Source organism: Pongo abelii, chromosome 1 (genome assembly GCF_028885655.2).
Source record: "Pongo abelii isolate AG06213 chromosome 1, NHGRI_mPonAbe1-v2.0_pri, whole genome shotgun sequence".
Classification (NCBI taxonomy): domain Eukaryota; kingdom Metazoa; phylum Chordata; class Mammalia; order Primates; family Hominidae; genus Pongo; species Pongo abelii.
This window is the reverse complement of record NC_071985.2, coordinates 20,789,280-20,810,604: the sequence shown is the minus strand read 5'-3', so window position 1 is coordinate 20,810,604 and position 21,325 is coordinate 20,789,280. Positions and strand designations below refer to the sequence as shown.

The following is a 21,325-nucleotide window of genomic DNA, read 5'->3' as shown; positions in this document are numbered from 1 at the left end:
CCGCTCGGAACAGGGAGTGCTCCGAGGCGTCAGGGCCCAGGGCCCACGATCCCGGGACCCCCTCCTGGTCCTCCGCCCTGCCGCGGAGGTGGCGTTTTGCGTCCCTCGCCGCTCAGGCGCTCCCGCGAGGCCCCCTCTTGCCCCACCCACCCGGAGCCGTCAGGGCTGGCCAAGGGCGACCAGCCGGCCGGGCCGCGCGGGGCCTTTCTCTCCCAACGCCCCCAGCACGGTCGCGTGTCCCGACCAAGGCCGGTCCGGCCGGTGGGCAAGAGGGCGCGGGGGCGGGTAGCGGGTCGGGGGGGTGGCCCCGCTTTGCCCCGGGCTGCCACTAGAGGCGGCGGCCTGATCCCGGGTGAGAGGGGCTGAGAGAAACCCAGACACACCCCGCCACCACCAGGAGCAAATCCACTCCCCCACACACAGACACACCCGGGCGCGCTCGCACGCGCCGGCGCTCGCTCGCACACGCACGCACGCGCGCACACACACACACACACACAGACTCACCCACTCAGACACACACACACACACACACACACACAGACTCACCCACTGAGACACACACACACACACACACACAGACACACACACGTACACACACACACGCGGCTTGAAGGAGAGCAAGGACGAGATGGATGGAGAGATAGAAACCGAGGGAGGGAGAGAGACAGCGATCGAGAGAGACAGGGGAGGGGGAGAGGGAAGGAGACAGACAGAGAGGCTGAGAAAGAGACAGGGACAGAGAAAGAGAGAGAGACAGAGAGACAGAGGGAAGACGACAGAAGTAGCGCGAGGTCCAGGGGGAAACCTAGAAGAGAGAGGCGGAGGGAGCTAGAGAGCGAGAGCGATAGAGCCTTCGAGAGGAAGCGCCCGTCTCCGGCAGGCAGCGCCCTTTTGAGCAGGCCGGGATAGGGTGGAGGGGGCTTGGGCTGCGCCAGAACACGGGGGCCAGGCGGTCCCTGTGAGAGGACCAACGGAGCGCTGAGACGGGCTTTTACTTGGCTGAATTGCTTGCTTTGGAGGTGGGTTTCGTAGGTTCCTTCCTTTCTTGGCACCACCCTGTGCTCTGGGTGCCTTGCGGCGGGCCCCGGGATTTGCAGAGTGCGCCCGCCCGCCCGTTTGGCGGGAGCCGTGGCACCGGGCGGGGCCGGAGGCCTGGGTCTCTGGCGTGTCCTCGGGACTGGTGTTGACACGAAGTGGGGGGCCGTTGGGAATCCGGGTGCACAGGGACTGTTTTCCTGGTGGCTGGCGAAGCAATGTCCTTCCCCCGGGTGAAGCAGCCCGTGCGTTCCGGAGCCGAGGTCTGGGCTGGCGCCTGTGGCACCCGCTGCCCCTGCCCGCCCCTTCCCCCGGTTTGGAAGGTTGCGACGACGGCGCGCCGCCCGGTGGGTGAATTGAATGGCCTGGGCGTTCCGGGAGCGGGAAGGCACCGCGAACGGCAGGGGACCCGCGCCTGCGGCTCTGGGGTCCGGCCCCCTGCCCTCCCAGGCTGGAGCCGGGCTCCTGGCGGGGCGGCGGCGAGGCGGAAGCGGTGGGATGCTGCTGCCCGGCGTGCAGTAGGGGCGGACCCCCAGGAGGAGGTCTCCGGCTGGGCTGCGGCGGAGGTGTAGGTGGGCGATAAAGGGGGAGCAGAGCGAGGGGAGGTTGGGGAGCATGGTGACCGTAGGGGGAAGGGAGGCAGCGGGGAAGCCAAAAAAGCCTGCAGCAGGCCGGGCGGGCGCGGTGGCTCCCGCCTGTAATCCCAGCACTGTGGGTGGGAGGCCGAGGCGGGTGGATCACCAGGTGAGGAGGTAGAGACCATCCCGGCTAACAGGGTGAAACCCCGTCTCTACCCAAAATAGAAAAAAAATCAGCCGGGCGTGGTGGCGGGCGCCTGCAGTCCCAGCAGCTACTCGGGAGGCTGGGGCCGGAGAAGGGCGTGAACCCGGGAGGCGGAGCTTGCAGTGAGCCGAGATGGCGCCGCTGCACTCCAGCCTGGGCGACAGAGCGAGACTCCGTCTGGAAGAAGAGGAAAGAAAAAGCAAAAAGCCAAAGAAAAAGCCTACAGCACCCGGTATTCCCAGGCGGTCTCCCATCCAAGTACTAACCAGGCCCGACCCTGCTTAGCTTCCGAGATCAGACGAGATCGGGCGCGTTCAGGGTGGTATGGCCGTAGACGCCGAGACAGGCGCCTGGCTGCCCCAAGAGCCCGGCCCAGCCATGCCCGCCGGATTGCAGCCGTCACCGCCAGCCCGGGGCCGCGGGGCTCGGATCGGGGACCCCCGAGCCGCTCGCCCGCGGCCTTCCCCCGGCTCCCCAGCTCCCGAGCTTCCACCACATGGGGCCCGCTCGGAACAGGGAGTGCTCCGAGGCGTCAGGGCCCAGGGCCCACGATCCCGGGACCCCCTCCTGGTCCTCCGCCCTGCCGCGGAGGTGGCGTTTTGGGTCCCTCGCCGCTCAGGCGCTCCCGCGAGGCCCCCTCTTGCCCCACCCACCCGGAGCCGTCAGGGCTGGCCAAGGGCGACCAGCCGGCCGGGCCGCGCGGGGCCTTTCTCTCCCAACGCCCCCAGCACGGTCGCGTGTCCCGACCAAGGCCCGTCCGGCCGGTGGGCAAGAGGGCGCGGGGGCGGGTAGCGGGTCGGGGGGGTGGCCCCGCTTTGCCCCGGGCTGCCACTAGAGGCGGCGGCCTGATCCCGGGTGAGAGGGGCTGAGAGAAACCCAGACACACCCCGCCACCACCAGGAGCAAATCCACTCCCCCACACACAGACACACCCGGGCGCGCTCGCACGCGCGGGCGCTCGCTCGCACACGCACGCACGCACGCGCGCGCGAACACGCACACACACACACACACACACACACAGACTCACCCACTCAGACGCACACACACACACACAGACACACACACACGTACACACACACACGCGGCTTGAAGGAGAGCAAGGACGAGATGGATGGAGAGATAGAAACCGAGGGAGGGAGAGAGACAGCGATCGAGAGAGACAGGGGAGGGGGAGAGGGAAGGAGACAGACAGAGAGGCTGAGAAAGAGACAGGGACAGAGAAAGAGAGAGAGACAGAGAGACAGAGGGAAGACGACAGAAGTAGCGCGAGGTCCAGGGGGAAACCTAGAAGAGAGTGGCGGAGGGAGCTAGAGAGCGAGAGCGATAGAGCCTTCGAGAGGAAGCGCCCGGCTCCGGTAGGCAGCGCCCTTTTGAGCAGGCCGGGATAGGGTGGAGGGGGCTTGGGCTGCGCCAGAACACGGGGGCCAGGCGGTCCCTGTGAGAGGACCAACGGAGCGCTGAGACGGGCTTTTACTTGGCTGAATTGCTTGCTTTGGAGGTGGGTTTCGTAGGTTCCTTCCTTTCTTGGCACCACCCTGTGCTCTGGGTGCCTTGCGGCGGGCCCCGGGATTTGCAGAGTGCGCCCGCCCGCCCGTTTGGCGGGAGCCGTGGCACCGGGCGGGGCCGGAGGCCTGGGTCTCTGGCGTGTCCTCGGGACTGGTGTTGACACGAAGTGGGGGGCCGTTGGGAATCCGGGTGCACAGGGACAGTTTTCCTGGTGGCTGGCGAAGCAATGTCCTTCCCCCGGGTGAAGCAGCCCGTGCGTTCCGGAGCCGAGGTCTGGGCTGGCGCCTGTGGCACCCGCTGACCCTGCCCGCCCCTTCCCCCGGTTTGGAAGGTTGCGACGACGGCGCGCCGCCCGGTGGGTGAATTGAATGGCCTGGGCGTTCCGGGAGCGGGAAGGCACCGCGAACGGCAGGGGACCCGCGCCTGCGGCTCTGGGGTCCGGCCCCCTGCCCTCCCAGGCTGGAGCCGGGCTCCTGGCGGGGCGGCGGCGAGGCGGAAGCGGTGGGATGCTGCTGCCCGGCGTGCAGTAGGGGCGGACCCCCAGGAGGAGGTCCCCGGCTGGGCTGCGGCGGAGGTGTAGGTGGGCGATAAAGGGGGAGCAGAGCGAGGGGAGGTTGGGGAGCATGGCGACTGTAGGGGGAAGGGAGGCAGCGGGGAAGCCAAAAAAGCCTGCAGCAGGCCGGGCGGGCGCGGTGGCTCCCGCCTGTAATCCCAGCACTGTGGGTGGGAGGCCGAGGCGGGTGGATCACCAGGTGAGGAGGTGGAGACCATCCCGGCTAACAGGGTGAAACCCCGTCTCTACGCAAAATAGAAAAAAAGTCAGCCGGGCGTGGTGGCGGGCGCCTGCAGTCCCAGCTACTCGGGAGGCTGGGGCCGGAGAAGGGCGTGAACCCGGGAGGCGGAGCTTGCAGTGAGCCGAGATGGCGCCGCTGCACTCCAGCCTGGGCGACAGAGCGAGACTCCGTCTGGAAGAAGAGGAAAGAAAAAGCAAAAAGCCAAAGAAAAAGCCTACAGCACCCGGTATTCCCAGGCGGTCTCCCATCCAAGTACTAACCAGGCCCGACCCTGCTTAGCTTCCGAGATCAGACGAGATCGGGCGCGTTCAGGGTGGTATGGCCGTAGACGCCGAGACAGGCGCCTGGCTGCCCCAAGAGCCCGGCCCAGCCATGCCCGCCGGATTGCAGCCGTCACCGCCAGCCCGGGGCCGCGGGGCTCGGATCGGGGACCCCCGAGCCGCTCGCCCGCGGCCTTCCCCCGGCTCCCCAGCTCCCGAGCTTCCACCACATGGGGCCCGCTCGGAACAGGGAGTGCTCCGAGGCGTCAGGGCCCAGGGCCCACGATCCCGGGACCCCCTCCTGGTCCTCCGCCCTGCCGCGGAGGTGGCGTTTTGCGTCCCTCGCCGCTCAGGCGCTCCCGCGAGGCCCCCTCTTGCCCCACCCACCCGGAGCCGTCAGGGCTGGCCAAGGGCGACCAGCCGGCCGGGCCGCGCGGGGCCTTTCTCTCCCAACGCCCCCAGCACGGTCGCGTGTCCCGACCAAGGCCGGTCCGGCCGGTGGGCAAGAGGGCGCGGGGGCGGGTAGCGGGTCGGGGGGGTGGCCCCGCTTTGCCCCGGGCTGCCACTAGAGGCGGCGGCCTGATCCCGGGTGAGAGGGGCTGAGAGAAACCCAGACACACCCCGCCACCACCAGGAGCAAATCCACTCCCCCACACACAGACACACCCGGGCGCGCTCGCACGCGCCGGCGCTCGCTCGCACACGCACGCACGCGCGCACACACACACACACACACAGACTCACCCACTCAGACACACACACACACACACACACACACAGACTCACCCACTGAGACACACACACACACACACACACAGACACACACACGTACACACACACACGCGGCTTGAAGGAGAGCAAGGACGAGATGGATGGAGAGATAGAAACCGAGGGAGGGAGAGAGACAGCGATCGAGAGAGACAGGGGAGGGGGAGAGGGAAGGAGACAGACAGAGAGGCTGAGAAAGAGACAGGGACAGAGAAAGAGAGAGAGACAGAGAGACAGAGGGAAGACGACAGAAGTAGCGCGAGGTCCAGGGGGAAACCTAGAAGAGAGAGGCGGAGGGAGCTAGAGAGCGAGAGCGATAGAGCCTTCGAGAGGAAGCGCCCGTCTCCGGCAGGCAGCGCCCTTTTGAGCAGGCCGGGATAGGGTGGAGGGGGCTTGGGCTGCGCCAGAACACGGGGGCCAGGCGGTCCCTGTGAGAGGACCAACGGAGCGCTGAGACGGGCTTTTACTTGGCTGAATTGCTTGCTTTGGAGGTGGGTTTCGTAGGTTCCTTCCTTTCTTGGCACCACCCTGTGCTCTGGGTGCCTTGCGGCGGGCCCCGGGATTTGCAGAGTGCGCCCGCCCGCCCGTTTGGCGGGAGCCGTGGCACCGGGCGGGGCCGGAGGCCTGGGTCTCTGGCGTGTCCTCGGGACTGGTGTTGACACGAAGTGGGGGGCCGTTGGGAATCCGGGTGCACAGGGACTGTTTTCCTGGTGGCTGGCGAAGCAATGTCCTTCCCCCGGGTGAAGCAGCCCGTGCGTTCCGGAGCCGAGGTCTGGGCTGGCGCCTGTGGCACCCGCTGCCCCTGCCCGCCCCTTCCCCCGGTTTGGAAGGTTGCGACGACGGCGCGCCGCCCGGTGGGTGAATTGAATGGCCTGGGCGTTCCGGGAGCGGGAAGGCACCGCGAACGGCAGGGGACCCGCGCCTGCGGCTCTGGGGTCCGGCCCCCTGCCCTCCCAGGCTGGAGCCGGGCTCCTGGCGGGGCGGCGGCGAGGCGGAAGCGGTGGGATGCTGCTGCCCGGCGTGCAGTAGGGGCGGACCCCCAGGAGGAGGTCTCCGGCTGGGCTGCGGCGGAGGTGTAGGTGGGCGATAAAGGGGGAGCAGAGCGAGGGGAGGTTGGGGAGCATGGTGACCGTAGGGGGAAGGGAGGCAGCGGGGAAGCCAAAAAAGCCTGCAGCAGGCCGGGCGGGCGCGGTGGCTCCCGCCTGTAATCCCAGCACTGTGGGTGGGAGGCCGAGGCGGGTGGATCACCAGGTGAGGAGGTAGAGACCATCCCGGCTAACAGGGTGAAACCCCGTCTCTACCCAAAATAGAAAAAAAATCAGCCGGGCGTGGTGGCGGGCGCCTGCAGTCCCAGCAGCTACTCGGGAGGCTGGGGCCGGAGAAGGGCGTGAACCCGGGAGGCGGAGCTTGCAGTGAGCCGAGATGGCGCCGCTGCACTCCAGCCTGGGCGACAGAGCGAGACTCCGTCTGGAAGAAGAGGAAAGAAAAAGCAAAAAGCCAAAGAAAAAGCCTACAGCACCCGGTATTCCCAGGCGGTCTCCCATCCAAGTACTAACCAGGCCCGACCCTGCTTAGCTTCCGAGATCAGACGAGATCGGGCGCGTTCAGGGTGGTATGGCCGTAGACGCCGAGACAGGCGCCTGGCTGCCCCAAGAGCCCGGCCCAGCCATGCCCGCCGGATTGCAGCCGTCACCGCCAGCCCGGGGCCGCGGGGCTCGGATCGGGGACCCCCGAGCCGCTCGCCCGCGGCCTTCCCCCGGCTCCCCAGCTCCCGAGCTTCCACCACATGGGGCCCGCTCGGAACAGGGAGTGCTCCGAGGCGTCAGGGCCCAGGGCCCACGATCCCGGGACCCCCTCCTGGTCCTCCGCCCTGCCGCGGAGGTGGCGTTTTGGGTCCCTCGCCGCTCAGGCGCTCCCGCGAGGCCCCCTCTTGCCCCACCCACCCGGAGCCGTCAGGGCTGGCCAAGGGCGACCAGCCGGCCGGGCCGCGCGGGGCCTTTCTCTCCCAACGCCCCCAGCACGGTCGCGTGTCCCGACCAAGGCCCGTCCGGCCGGTGGGCAAGAGGGCGCGGGGGCGGGTAGCGGGTCGGGGGGGTGGCCCCGCTTTGCCCCGGGCTGCCACTAGAGGCGGCGGCCTGATCCCGGGTGAGAGGGGCTGAGAGAAACCCAGACACACCCCGCCACCACCAGGAGCAAATCCACTCCCCCACACACAGACACACCCGGGCGCGCTCGCACGCGCGGGCGCTCGCTCGCACACGCACGCACGCACGCGCGCGCGAACACGCACACACACACACACACACACACACAGACTCACCCACTCAGACGCACACACACACACACAGACACACACACACGTACACACACACACGCGGCTTGAAGGAGAGCAAGGACGAGATGGATGGAGAGATAGAAACCGAGGGAGGGAGAGAGACAGCGATCGAGAGAGACAGGGGAGGGGGAGAGGGAAGGAGACAGACAGAGAGGCTGAGAAAGAGACAGGGACAGAGAAAGAGAGAGAGACAGAGAGACAGAGGGAAGACGACAGAAGTAGCGCGAGGTCCAGGGGGAAACCTAGAAGAGAGTGGCGGAGGGAGCTAGAGAGCGAGAGCGATAGAGCCTTCGAGAGGAAGCGCCCGGCTCCGGTAGGCAGCGCCCTTTTGAGCAGGCCGGGATAGGGTGGAGGGGGCTTGGGCTGCGCCAGAACACGGGGGCCAGGCGGTCCCTGTGAGAGGACCAACGGAGCGCTGAGACGGGCTTTTACTTGGCTGAATTGCTTGCTTTGGAGGTGGGTTTCGTAGGTTCCTTCCTTTCTTGGCACCACCCTGTGCTCTGGGTGCCTGGCGGCGGGCCCCGGGATTTGCAGAGTGCGCCCGCCCGCCCGTTTGGCGGGAGCCGTGGCACCGGGCGGGGCCGGAGGCCTGGGTCTCTGGCGTGTCCTCGGGACTGGTGTTGACACGAAGTGGGGGGCCGTTGGGAATCCGGGTGCACAGGGACAGTTTTCCTGGTGGCTGGCGAAGCAATGTCCTTCCCCCGGGTGAAGCAGCCCGTGCGTTCCGGAGCCGAGGTCTGGGCTGGCGCCTGTGGCACCCGCTGACCCTGCCCGCCCCTTCCCCCGGTTTGGAAGGTTGCGACGACGGCGCGCCGCCCGGTGGGTGAATTGAATGGCCTGGGCGTTCCGGGAGCGGGAAGGCACCGCGAACGGCAGGGGACCCGCGCCTGCGGCTCTGGGGTCCGGCCCCCTGCCCTCCCAGGCTGGAGCCGGGCTCCTGGCGGGGCGGCGGCGAGGCGGAAGCGGTGGGATGCTGCTGCCCGGCGTGCAGTAGGGGCGGACCCCCAGGAGGAGGTCCCCGGCTGGGCTGCGGCGGAGGTGTAGGTGGGCGATAAAGGGGGAGCAGAGCGAGGGGAGGTTGGGGAGCATGGCGACTGTAGGGGGAAGGGAGGCAGCGGGGAAGCCAAAAAAGCCTGCAGCAGGCCGGGCGGGCGCGGTGGCTCCCGCCTGTAATCCCAGCACTGTGGGTGGGAGGCCGAGGCGGGTGGATCACCAGGTGAGGAGGTGGAGACCATCCCGGCTAACAGGGTGAAACCCCGTCTCTACGCAAAATAGAAAAAAAGTCAGCCGGGCGTGGTGGCGGGCGCCTGCAGTCCCAGCTACTCGGGAGGCTGGGGCCGGAGAAGGGCGTGAACCCGGGAGGCGGAGCTTGCAGTGAGCCGAGATGGCGCCGCTGCACTCCAGCCTGGGCGACAGAGCGAGACTCCGTCTGGAAGAAGAGGAAAGAAAAAGCAAAAAGCCAAAGAAAAAGCCTACAGCACCCGGTATTCCCAGGCGGTCTCCCATCCAAGTACTAACCAGGCCCGACCCTGCTTAGCTTCCGAGATCAGACGAGATCGGGCGCGTTCAGGGTGGTATGGCCGTAGACGCCAAGACAGGCGCCTGGCTGCCCCAAGAGCCCGGCCCAGCCATGCCCGCCGGATTGCAGCCGTCACCGCCAGCCCGGGGCCGCGGGGCTCGGATCGGGGACCCCCGAGCCGCTCGCCCGCGGCCTTCCCCCGGCTCCCCAGCTCCCGAGCTTCCACCACATGGGGCCCGCTCGGAACAGGGAGTGCTCCGAGGCGTCAGGGCCCAGGGCCCACGATCCCGGGACCCCCTCCTGGTCCTCCGCCCTGCCGCGGAGGTGGCGTTTTGCGTCCCTCGCCGCTCAGGCGCTCCCGCGAGGCCCCCTCTTGCCCCACCCACCCGGAGCCGTCAGGGCTGGCCAAGGGCGACCAGCCGGCCGGGCCGCGCGGGGCCTTTCTCTCCCAACGCCCCCAGCACGGTCGCGTGTCCCGACCAAGGCCGGTCCGGCCGGTGGGCAAGAGGGCGCGGGGGCGGGTAGCGGGTCGGGGGGGTGGCCCCGCTTTGCCCCGGGCTGCCACTAGAGGCGGCGGCCTGATCCCGGGTGAGAGGGGCTGAGAGAAACCCAGACACACCCCGCCACCACCAGGAGCAAATCCACTCCCCCACACACAGACACACCCGGGCGCGCTCGCACGCGCCGGCGCTCGCTCGCACACGCACGCACGCGCGCACACACACACACACACACAGACTCACCCACTCAGACACACACACACACACACACACACACAGACTCACCCACTGAGACACACACACACACACACACACAGACACACACACGTACACACACACACGCGGCTTGAAGGAGAGCAAGGACGAGATGGATGGAGAGATAGAAACCGAGGGAGGGAGAGAGACAGCGATCGAGAGAGACAGGGGAGGGGGAGAGGGAAGGAGACAGACAGAGAGGCTGAGAAAGAGACAGGGACAGAGAAAGAGAGAGAGACAGAGAGACAGAGGGAAGACGACAGAAGTAGCGCGAGGTCCAGGGGGAAACCTAGAAGAGAGAGGCGGAGGGAGCTAGAGAGCGAGAGCGATAGAGCCTTCGAGAGGAAGCGCCCGTCTCCGGTAGGCAGCGCCCTTTTGAGCAGGCCGGGATAGGGTGGAGGGGGCTTGGGCTGCGCCAGAACACGGGGGCCAGGCGGTCCCTGTGAGAGGACCAACGGAGCGCTGAGACGGGCTTTTACTTGGCTGAATTGCTTGCTTTGGAGGTGGGTTTCGTAGGTTCCTTCCTTTCTTGGCACCACCCTGTGCTCTGGGTGCCTTGCGGCGGGCCCCGGGATTTGCAGAGTGCGCCCGCCCGCCCGTTTGGCGGGAGCCGTGGCACCGGGCGGGGCCGGAGGCCTGGGTCTCTGGCGTGTCCTCGGGACTGGTGTTGACACGAAGTGGGGGGCCGTTGGGAATCCGGGTGCACAGGGACTGTTTTCCTGGTGGCTGGCGAAGCAATGTCCTTCCCCCGGGTGAAGCAGCCCGTGCGTTCCGGAGCCGAGGTCTGGGCTGGCGCCTGTGGCACCCGCTGCCCCTGCCCGCCCCTTCCCCCGGTTTGGAAGGTTGCGACGACGGCGCGCCGCCCGGTGGGTGAATTGAATGGCCTGGGCGTTCCGGGAGCGGGAAGGCACCGCGAACGGCAGGGGACCCGCGCCTGCGGCTCTGGGGTCCGGCCCCCTGCCCTCCCAGGCTGGAGCCGGGCTCCTGGCGGGGCGGCGGCGAGGCGGAAGCGGTGGGATGCTGCTGCCCGGCGTGCAGTAGGGGCGGACCCCCAGGAGGAGGTCTCCGGCTGGGCTGCGGCGGAGGTGTAGGTGGGCGATAAAGGGGGAGCAGAGCGAGGGGAGGTTGGGGAGCATGGTGACCGTAGGGGGAAGGGAGGCAGCGGGGAAGCCAAAAAAGCCTGCAGCAGGCCGGGCGGGCGCGGTGGCTCCCGCCTGTAATCCCAGCACTGTGGGTGGGAGGCCGAGGCGGGTGGATCACCAGGTGAGGAGGTAGAGACCATCCCGGCTAACAGGGTGAAACCCCGTCTCTACCCAAAATAGAAAAAAAGTCAGCCGGGCGTGGTGGCGGGCGCCTGCAGTCCCAGCTACTCGGGAGGCTGGGGCCGGAGAAGGGCGTGAACCCGGGAGGCGGAGCTTGCAGTGAGCCGAGATGGCGCCGCTGCACTCCAGCCTGGGCGACAGAGCGAGACTCCGTCTGGAAGAAGAGGAAAGAAAAAGCAAAAAGCCAAAGAAAAAGCCTACAGCACCCGGTATTCCCAGGCGGTCTCCCATCCAAGTACTAACCAGGCCCGACCCTGCTTAGCTTCCGAGATCAGACGAGATCGGGCGCGTTCAGGGTGGTATGGCCGTAGACGCCGAGACAGGCGCCTGGCTGCCCCAAGAGCCCGGCCCAGCCATGCCCGCCGGATTGCAGCCGTCACCGCCAGCCCGGGGCCGCGGGGCTCGGATCGGGGACCCCCGAGCCGCTCGCCCGCGGCCTTCCCCCGGCTCCCCAGCTCCCGAGCTTCCACCACATGGGGCCCGCTCGGAACAGGGAGTGCTCCGAGGCGTCAGGGCCCAGGGCCCACGATCCCGGGACCCCCTCCTGGTCCTCCGCCCTGCCGCGGAGGTGGCGTTTTGCGTCCCTCGCCGCTCAGGCGCTCCCGCGAGGCCCCCTCTTGCCCCACCCACCCGGAGCCGTCAGGGCTGGCCAAGGGCGACCAGCCGGCCGGGCCGCGCGGGGCCTTTCTCTCCCAACGCCCCCAGCACGGTCGCGTGTCCCGACCAAGGCCGGTCCGGCCGGTGGGCAAGAGGGCGCGGGGGCGGGTAGCGGGTCGGGGGGGTGGCCCCGCTTTGCCCCGGGCTGCCACTAGAGGCGGCGGCCTGATCCCGGGTGAGAGGGGCTGAGAGAAACCCAGACACACCCCGCCACCACCAGGAGCAAATCCACTCCCCCACACACAGACACACCCGGGCGCGCTCGCACGCGCCGGCGCTCGCTCGCACACGCACGCACGCGCGCACACACACACACACAGACTCACCCACTCAGACACACACACACACACACACACACACAGACTCACCCACTGAGACACACACACACACACACACACAGACACACACACGTACACACACACACGCGGCTTGAAGGAGAGCAAGGACGAGATGGATGGAGAGATAGAAACCGAGGGAGGGAGAGAGACAGCGATCGAGAGAGACAGGGGAGGGGGAGAGGGAAGGAGACAGACAGAGAGGCTGAGAAAGAGACAGGGACAGAGAAAGAGAGAGAGACAGAGAGACAGAGGGAAGACGACAGAAGTAGCGCGAGGTCCAGGGGGAAACCTAGAAGAGAGAGGCGGAGGGAGCTAGAGAGCGAGAGCGATAGAGCCTTCGAGAGGAAGCGCCCGTCTCCGGCAGGCAGCGCCCTTTTGAGCAGGCCGGGATAGGGTGGAGGGGGCTTGGGCTGCGCCAGAACACGGGGGCCAGGCGGTCCCTGTGAGAGGACCAACGGAGCGCTGAGACGGGCTTTTACTTGGCTGAATTGCTTGCTTTGGAGGTGGGTTTCGTAGGTTCCTTCCTTTCTTGGCACCACCCTGTGCTCTGGGTGCCTTGCGGCGGGCCCCGGGATTTGCAGAGTGCGCCCGCCCGCCCGTTTGGCGGGAGCCGTGGCACCGGGCGGGGCCGGAGGCCTGGGTCTCTGGCGTGTCCTCGGGACTGGTGTTGACACGAAGTGGGGGGCCGTTGGGAATCCGGGTGCACAGGGACTGTTTTCCTGGTGGCTGGCGAAGCAATGTCCTTCCCCCGGGTGAAGCAGCCCGTGCGTTCCGGAGCCGAGGTCTGGGCTGGCGCCTGTGGCACCCGCTGCCCCTGCCCGCCCCTTCCCCCGGTTTGGAAGGTTGCGACGACGGCGCGCCGCCCGGTGGGTGAATTGAATGGCCTGGGCGTTCCGGGAGCGGGAAGGCACCGCGAACGGCAGGGGACCCGCGCCTGCGGCTCTGGGGTCCGGCCCCCTGCCCTCCCAGGCTGGAGCCGGGCTCCTGGCGGGGCGGCGGCGAGGCGGAAGCGGTGGGATGCTGCTGCCCGGCGTGCAGTAGGGGCGGACCCCCAGGAGGAGGTCTCCGGCTGGGCTGCGGCGGAGGTGTAGGTGGGCGATAAAGGGGGAGCAGAGCGAGGGGAGGTTGGGGAGCATGGTGACCGTAGGGGGAAGGGAGGCAGCGGGGAAGCCAAAAAAGCCTGCAGCAGGCCGGGCGGGCGCGGTGGCTCCCGCCTGTAATCCCAGCACTGTGGGTGGGAGGCCGAGGCGGGTGGATCACCAGGTGAGGAGGTAGAGACCATCCCGGCTAACAGGGTGAAACCCCGTCTCTACCCAAAATAGAAAAAAAATCAGCCGGGCGTGGTGGCGGGCGCCTGCAGTCCCAGCAGCTACTCGGGAGGCTGGGGCCGGAGAAGGGCGTGAACCCGGGAGGCGGAGCTTGCAGTGAGCCGAGATGGCGCCGCTGCACTCCAGCCTGGGCGACAGAGCGAGACTCCGTCTGGAAGAAGAGGAAAGAAAAAGCAAAAAGCCAAAGAAAAAGCCTACAGCACCCGGTATTCCCAGGCGGTCTCCCATCCAAGTACTAACCAGGCCCGACCCTGCTTAGCTTCCGAGATCAGACGAGATCGGGCGCGTTCAGGGTGGTATGGCCGTAGACGCCGAGACAGGCGCCTGGCTGCCCCAAGAGCCCGGCCCAGCCATGCCCGCCGGATTGCAGCCGTCACCGCCAGCCCGGGGCCGCGGGGCTCGGATCGGGGACCCCCGAGCCGCTCGCCCGCGGCCTTCCCCCGGCTCCCCAGCTCCCGAGCTTCCACCACATGGGGCCCGCTCGGAACAGGGAGTGCTCCGAGGCGTCAGGGCCCAGGGCCCACGATCCCGGGACCCCCTCCTGGTCCTCCGCCCTGCCGCGGAGGTGGCGTTTTGGGTCCCTCGCCGCTCAGGCGCTCCCGCGAGGCCCCCTCTTGCCCCACCCACCCGGAGCCGTCAGGGCTGGCCAAGGGCGACCAGCCGGCCGGGCCGCGCGGGGCCTTTCTCTCCCAACGCCCCCAGCACGGTCGCGTGTCCCGACCAAGGCCCGTCCGGCCGGTGGGCAAGAGGGCGCGGGGGCGGGTAGCGGGTCGGGGGGGTGGCCCCGCTTTGCCCCGGGCTGCCACTAGAGGCGGCGGCCTGATCCCGGGTGAGAGGGGCTGAGAGAAACCCAGACACACCCCGCCACCACCAGGAGCAAATCCACTCCCCCACACACAGACACACCCGGGCGCGCTCGCACGCGCGGGCGCTCGCTCGCACACGCACGCACGCACGCGCGCGCGAACACGCACACACACACACACACACACACACAGACTCACCCACTCAGACGCACACACACACACACAGACACACACACACGTACACACACACACGCGGCTTGAAGGAGAGCAAGGACGAGATGGATGGAGAGATAGAAACCGAGGGCGGGAGAGAGACAGCGATCGAGAGAGACAGGGGAGGGGGAGAGGGAAGGAGACAGACAGAGAGGCTGAGAAAGAGACAGGGACAGAGAAAGAGAGAGAGACAGAGAGACAGAGGGAAGACGACAGAAGTAGCGCGAGGTCCAGGGGGAAACCTAGAAGAGAGTGGCGGAGGGAGCTAGAGAGCGAGAGCGATAGAGCCTTCGAGAGGAAGCGCCCGGCTCCGGTAGGCAGCGCCCTTTTGAGCAGGCCGGGATAGGGTGGAGGGGGCTTGGGCTGCGCCAGAACACGGGGGCCAGGCGGTCCCTGTGAGAGGACCAACGGAGCGCTGAGACGGGCTTTTACTTGGCTGAATTGCTTGCTTTGGAGGTGGGTTTCGTAGGTTCCTTCCTTTCTTGGCACCACCCTGTGCTCTGGGTGCCTGGCGGCGGGCCCCGGGATTTGCAGAGTGCGCCCGCCCGCCCGTTTGGCGGGAGCCGTGGCACCGGGCGGGGCCGGAGGCCTGGGTCTCTGGCGTGTCCTCGGGACTGGTGTTGACACGAAGTGGGGGGCCGTTGGGAATCCGGGTGCACAGGGACAGTTTTCCTGGTGGCTGGCGAAGCAATGTCCTTCCCCCGGGTGAAGCAGCCCGTGCGTTCCGGAGCCGAGGTCTGGGCTGGCGCCTGTGGCACCCGCTGACCCTGCCCGCCCCTTCCCCCGGTTTGGAAGGTTGCGACGACGGCGCGCCGCCCGGTGGGTGAATTGAATGGCCTGGGCGTTCCGGGAGCGGGAAGGCACCGCGAACGGCAGGGGACCCGCGCCTGCGGCTCTGGGGTCCGGCCCCCTGCCCTCCCAGGCTGGAGCCGGGCTCCTGGCGGGGCGGCGGCGAGGCGGAAGCGGTGGGATGCTGCTGCCCGGCGTGCAGTAGGGGCGGACCCCCAGGAGGAGGTCCCCGGCTGGGCTGCGGCGGAGGTGTAGGTGGGCGATAAAGGGGGAGCAGAGCGAGGGGAGGTTGGGGAGCATGGCGACTGTAGGGGGAAGGGAGGCAGCGGGGAAGCCAAAAAAGCCTGCAGCAGGCCGGGCGGGCGCGGTGGCTCCCGCCTGTAATCCCAGCACTGTGGGTGGGAGGCCGAGGCGGGTGGATCACCAGGTGAGGAGGTGGAGACCATCCCGGCTAACAGGGTGAAACCCCGTCTCTACGCAAAATAGAAAAAAAGTCAGCCGGGCGTGGTGGCGGGCGCCTGCAGTCCCAGCTACTCGGGAGGCTGGGGCCGGAGAAGGGCGTGAACCCGGGAGGCGGAGCTTGCAGTGAGCCGAGATGGCGCCGCTGCACTCCAGCCTGGGCGACAGAGCGAGACTCCGTCTGGAAGAAGAGGAAAGAAAAAGCAAAAAGCCAAAGAAAAAGCCTACAGCACCCGGTATTCCCAGGCGGTCTCCCATCCAAGTACTAACCAGGCCCGACCCTGCTTAGCTTCCGAGATCAGACGAGATCGGGCGCGTTCAGGGTGGTATGGCCGTAGACGCCGAGACAGGCGCCTGGCTGCCCCAAGAGCCCGGCCCAGCCATGCCCGCCGGATTGCAGCCGTCACCGCCAGCCCGGGGCCGCGGGGCTCGGATCGGGGACCCCCGAGCCCCTCGCCCGGGGCCTTCCCCCGGCTCCCCAGCTCCCGAGCTTCCACCACATGGGGCCCGCTCGGAACAGGGAGTGCTCCGAGGCGTCAGGGCCCAGGGCCCACGATCCCGGGACCCCCTCCTGGTCCTCCGCCCTGCCGCGGAGGTGGCGTTTTGCGTCCCTCGCCGCTCAGGCGCTCCCGCGAGGCCCCCTCTTGCCCCACCCACCCGGAGCCGTCAGGGCTGGCCAAGGGCGACCAGCCGGCCGGGCCGCGCGGGGCCTTTCTCTCCCAACGCCCCCAGCACGGTCGCGTGTCCCGACCAAGGCCGGTCCGGCCGGTGGGCAAGAGGGCGCGGGGGCGGGTAGCGGGTCGGGGGGGTGGCCCCGCTTTGCCCCGGGCTGCCACTAGAGGCGGCGGCCTGATCCCGGGTGAGAGGGGCTGAGAGAAACCCAGACACACCCCGCCACCACCAGGAGCAAATCCACTCCCCCACACACAGACACACCCGGGCGCGCTCGCACGCGCCGGCGCTCGCTCGCACACGCACGCACGCGCGCACACACACACACACACACAGACTCACCCACTCAGACACACACACACACACACACACACACAGACTCACCCACTGAGACACACACACACACACACACACAGACACACACACGTACACACACACACGCGGCTTGAAGGAGAGCAAGGACGAGATGGATGGAGAGATAGAAACCGAGGGAGGGAGAGAGACAGCGATCGAGAGAGACAGGGGAGGGGGAGAGGGAAGGAGACAGACAGAGAGGCTGAGAAAGAGACAGGGACAGAGAAAGAGAGAGAGACAGAGAGACAGAGGGAAGACGACAGAAGTAGCGCGAGGTCCAGGGGGAAACCTAGAAGAGAGAGGCGGAGGGAGCTAGAGAGCGAGAGCGATAGAGCCTTCGAGAGGAAGCGCCCGTCTCCGGCAGGCAGCGCCCTTTTGAGCAGGCCGGGATAGGGTGGAGGGGGCTTGGGCTGCGCCAGAACACGGGGGCCAGGCGGTCCCTGTGAGAGGACCAACGGAGCGCTGAGACGGGCTTTTACTTGGCTGAATTGCTTGCTTTGGAGGTGGGTTTCGTAGGTTCCTTCCTTTCTTGGCACCACCCTGTGCTCTGGGTGCCTTGCGGCGGGCCCCGGGATTTGCAGAGTGCGCCCGCCCGCCCGTTTGGCGGGAGCCGTGGCACCGGGCGGGGCCGGAGGCCTGGGTCTCTGGCGTGTCCTCGGGACTGGTGTTGACACGAAGTGGGGGGCCGTTGGGAATCCGGGTGCACAGGGACTGTTTTCCTGGTGGCTGGCGAAGCAATGTCCTTCCCCCGGGTGAAGCAGCCCGTGCGTTCCGGAGCCGAGGTCTGGGCTGGCGCCTGTGGCACCCGCTGCCCCTGCCCGCCCCTTCCCCCGGTTTGGAAGGTTGCGACGACGGCGCGCCGCCCGGTGGGTGAATTGAATGGCCTGGGCGTTCCGGGAGCGGGAAGGCACCGCGAACGGCAGGGGACCCGCGCCTGCGGCTCTGGGGTCCGGCCCCCTGCCCTCCCAGGCTGGAGCCGGGCTCCTGGCGGGGCGGCGGCGAGGCGGAAGCGGTGGGATGCTGCTGCCCGGCGTGCAGTAGGGGCGGACCCCCAGGAGGAGGTCTCCGGCTGGGCTGCGGCGGAGGTGTAGGTGGGCGATAAAGGGGGAGCAGAGCGAGGGGAGGTTGGGGAGCATGGTGACCGTAGGGGGAAGGGAGGCAGCGGGGAAGCCAAAAAAGCCTGCAGCAGGCCGGGCGGGCGCGGTGGCTCCCGCCTGTAATCCCAGCACTGTGGGTGGGAGGCCGAGGCGGGTGGATCACCAGGTGAGGAGGTAGAGACCATCCCGGCTAACAGGGTGAAACCCCGTCTCTACCCAAAATAGAAAAAAAATCAGCCGGGCGTGGTGGCGGGCGCCTGCAGTCCCAGCTACTCGGGAGGCTGGGGCCGGAGAAGGGCGTGAACCCGGGAGGCGGAGCTTGCAGTGAGCCGAGATGGCGCCGCTGCACTCCAGCCTGGGCGACAGAGCGAGACTCCGTCTGGAAGAAGAGGAAAGAAAAAGCAAAAAGCCAAAGAAAAAGCCTACAGCACCCGGTATTCCCAGGCGGTCTCCCATCCAAGTACTAACCAGGCCCGACCCTGCTTAGCTTCCGAGATCAGACGAGATCGGGCGCGTTCAGGGTGGTATGGCCGTAGACGCCGAAACAGGCGCCTGGCTGCCCCAAGAGCCCGGCCCAGCCATGCCCGCCGGATTGCAGCCGTCACCGCCAGCCCGGGGCCGCGGGGCTCGGATCGGGGACCCCCGAGCCGCTCGCCCGCGGCCTTCCCCCGGCTCCCCAGCTCCCGAGCTTCCACCACATGGGGCCCGCTCGGAACAGGGAGTGCTCCGAGGCGTCAGGGCCCAGGGCCCACGATCCCGGGACCCCCTCCTGGTCCTCCGCCCTGCCGCGGAGGTGGCGTTTTGGGTCCCTCGCCGCTCAGGCGCTCCCGCGGGGCCCCCTCTTGCCCCACCCACGCGGAGCCGTCAGGGCTGGCCAAGGGCGACCAGCCGGCCGGGCCGCGCGGGGCCTTTCTCTCCCAACGCCCCCAGCACGGTCGCGTGTCCCGACCAAGGCCCGTCCGGCCGGTGGGCAAGAGGGCGCGGGGGCGGGTAGCGGGTCGGGGGGGTGGCCCCGCTTTGCCCCGGGCTGCCACTAGAGGCGGCGGCCTGATCCCGGGTGAGAGGGGCTGAGAGAAACCCAGACACACCCCGCCACCACCAGGAGCAAATCCACTCCCCCACGCACAGACACACCCGGGCGCGCTCGCACGCGCGGGCGCTCGCTCGCACACGCACGCACGCACGCGCGCGCGAACACGCACACACACACACACACACACACACAGACTCACCCACTCAGACGCACACACACACACACAGACACACACACACGTACACACACACACGCGGCTTGAAGGAGAGCAAGGACGAGATGGATGGAGAGATAGAAACCGAGGGAGGGAGAGAGACAGCGATCGAGAGAGACAGGGGAGGGGGAGAGGGAAGGAGACAGACAGAGAGGCTGAGAAAGAGACAGGGACAGAGAAAGAGAGAGAGACAGAGAGACAGAGGGAAGACGGCAGAAGTAGCGCGAGGTCCAGGGGGAAACCTAGAAGAGAGTGGCGGAGGGAGCTAGAGAGCGAGAGCGATAGAGCCTTCGAGAGGAAGCGCCCGGCTCCGGTAGGCAGCGCCCTTTTGAGCAGGCCGGGATAGGGTGGAGGGGGCTTGGGCTGCGCCAGAACACGGGGGCCAGGCGGTCCCTGTGAGAGGACCAACGGAGCGCTGAGACGGGCTTTTACTTGGCTGAATTGCTTGCTTTGGAGGTGGGTTTCGTAGGTTCCTTCCTTTCTTGGCACCACCCTGTGCTCTGGGTGCCTGGCGGCGGGCCCCGGGATTTGCAGAGTGCGCCCGCCCGCCCGTTTGGCGGGAGCCGTGGCACCGGGCGGGGCCGGAGGCCTGGGTCTCTGGCGTGTCCTCGGGACTGGTGTTGACACGAAGTGGGGGGCCGTTGGGAATCCGGGTGCACAGGGACAGTTTTCCTGGTGGCTGGCGAAGCAATGTCCTTCCCCCGGGTGAAGCAGCCCGTGCGTTCCGGAGCCGAGGTCTGGGCTGGCGCCTGTGGCACCCGCTGCCCCTGCCCGCCCCTTCCCCCGGTTTGGAAGGTTGCGACGACGGCGCGCCGCCCGGTGGGTGAATTGAATGGCCTGGGCGTTCCGGGAGCGGGAAGGCACCGCGAACGGCAGGGGACCCGCGCCTGCGGCTCTGGGGTCCGGCCCCCTGCCCTCCCAGGCTGGAGCCGGGCTCCTGGCGGGGCGGCGGCGAGGCGGAAGCGGTGGGATGCTGCTGCCCGGCGTGCAGTAGGGGCGGACCCCCAGGAGGAGGTCTCCGGCTGGGCTGCGGCGGAGGTGTAGGTGGGCGATAAAGGGGGAGCAGAGCGAGGGGAGGTTGGGGAGCATGGTGACCGTAGGGGGAAGGGAGGCAGCGGGGAAGCCAAAAAAGCCTGCAGCAGGCCGGGCGGGCGCGGTGGCTCCCGCCTGTAATCCCAGCACTGTGGGTGGGAGGCCGAGGCGGGTGGATCACCAGGTGAGGAGGTAGAGACCATCCCGGCTAACAGGGTGAAACCCCGTCTCTACCCAAAATAGAAAAAAAATCAGCCGGGCGTGGTGGCGGGCGCCTGCAGTCCCAGCTACTCGGGAGGCTGGGGCCGGAGAAGGGCGTGAACCCGGGAGGCGGAGCTTGCAGTGAGCCGAGATGGCGCCGCTGCACTCCAGCCTGGGCGACAGAGCGAGACTCCGTCTGGAAGAAGAGGAAAGAAAAAGCAAAAAGCCAAAGAAAAAGCCTACAGCACCCGGTATTCCCAGGCGGTCTCCCATCCAAGTACTAACCAGGCCCGACCCTGCTTAGCTTCCGAGATCAGACGAGATCGGGCGCGTTCAGGGTGGTATGGCCGTAGACGCCGAGACAGGCGCCTGGCTGCCCCAAGAGCCCGGCCCAGCCATGCCCGCCGGATTGCAGCCGTCACCGCCAGCCCGGGGCCGCGGGGCTCGGATCGGGGACCCCCGAGCCGCTCGCCCGCGGCCTTCCCCCGGCTCCCCAGCTCCCGAGCTTCCACCACATGGGGCCCGCTCGGAACAGGGAGTGCTCCGAGGCGTCAGGGCCCAGGGCCCACGATCCCGGGACCCCCTCCTGGTCCTCCGCCCTGCCGCGGAGGTGGCGTTTTGCGTCCCTCGCCGCTCAGGCGCTCCCGCGAGGCCCCCTCTTGCCCCACCCACCCGGAGCCGTCAGGGCTGGCCAAGGGCGACCAGCCGGCCGGGCCGCGCGGGGCCTTTCTCTCCCAACGCCCCCAGCACGGTCGCGTGTCCCGACCAAGGCCGGTCCGGCCGGTGGGCAAGAGGGCGCGGGGGCGGGTAGCGGGTCGGGGGGGTGGCCCCGCTTTGCCCCGGGCTGCCACTAGAGGCGGCGGCCTGATCCCGGGTGAGAGGGGCTGAGAGAAACCCAGACACACCCCGCCACCACCAGGAGCAAATCCACTCCCCCACACACAGACACACCCGGGCGCGCTCGCACGCGCCGGCGCTCGCTCGCACACGCACGCACGCGCGCACACACACACACACACACAGACTCACCCACTCAGACACACACACAC

At 68.2% G+C, this 21,325-nt stretch overlaps 9 non-coding genes across 9 annotated transcripts; all 9 read right to left on the bottom strand.

Annotated features, from left to right (window-relative positions):
• Nucleotides 1–2,038: 2,038 nt before the first annotated feature.
• On the bottom strand, nucleotides 2,039–2,157 carry LOC129052899 (5S ribosomal RNA). The gene has a single exon (XR_008518030.1). It is a non-coding gene; the product is annotated as a 5S ribosomal RNA (ribosomal RNA).
• A 2,178-nt stretch (nucleotides 2,158–4,335) lies between these two features.
• On the bottom strand, nucleotides 4,336–4,454 carry LOC129052893 (5S ribosomal RNA). The gene has a single exon (XR_008518023.1). It is a non-coding gene; the product is annotated as a 5S ribosomal RNA (ribosomal RNA).
• Nucleotides 4,455–6,659: 2,205 nt separating this feature from the next.
• On the bottom strand, nucleotides 6,660–6,778 carry LOC129052880 (5S ribosomal RNA). The gene has a single exon (XR_008518002.1). It is a non-coding gene; the product is annotated as a 5S ribosomal RNA (ribosomal RNA).
• A 2,178-nt stretch (nucleotides 6,779–8,956) lies between these two features.
• On the bottom strand, nucleotides 8,957–9,075 carry LOC129052872 (5S ribosomal RNA). The gene has a single exon (XR_008517990.1). It is a non-coding gene; the product is annotated as a 5S ribosomal RNA (ribosomal RNA).
• A 2,202-nt stretch (nucleotides 9,076–11,277) lies between these two features.
• On the bottom strand, nucleotides 11,278–11,396 carry LOC129052865 (5S ribosomal RNA). The gene has a single exon (XR_008517983.1). It is a non-coding gene; the product is annotated as a 5S ribosomal RNA (ribosomal RNA).
• Nucleotides 11,397–13,597: 2,201 nt separating this feature from the next.
• Nucleotides 13,598–13,716, bottom strand: LOC129052860 (5S ribosomal RNA). The gene has a single exon (XR_008517980.1). It is a non-coding gene; the product is annotated as a 5S ribosomal RNA (ribosomal RNA).
• A 2,178-nt stretch (nucleotides 13,717–15,894) lies between these two features.
• On the bottom strand, nucleotides 15,895–16,013 carry LOC129052853 (5S ribosomal RNA). Its single transcript, XR_008517978.1, has one exon. It is a non-coding gene; the product is annotated as a 5S ribosomal RNA (ribosomal RNA).
• Nucleotides 16,014–18,215: 2,202 nt separating this feature from the next.
• LOC129052842 (5S ribosomal RNA) lies at nucleotides 18,216–18,334 on the bottom strand. The gene has a single exon (XR_008517965.1). It is a non-coding gene; the product is annotated as a 5S ribosomal RNA (ribosomal RNA).
• A 2,178-nt stretch (nucleotides 18,335–20,512) lies between these two features.
• LOC129052828 (5S ribosomal RNA) lies at nucleotides 20,513–20,631 on the bottom strand. Its single transcript, XR_008517961.1, has one exon. It is a non-coding gene; the product is annotated as a 5S ribosomal RNA (ribosomal RNA).
• Between the last annotated feature and the right edge of the window lie 694 nt (nucleotides 20,632–21,325).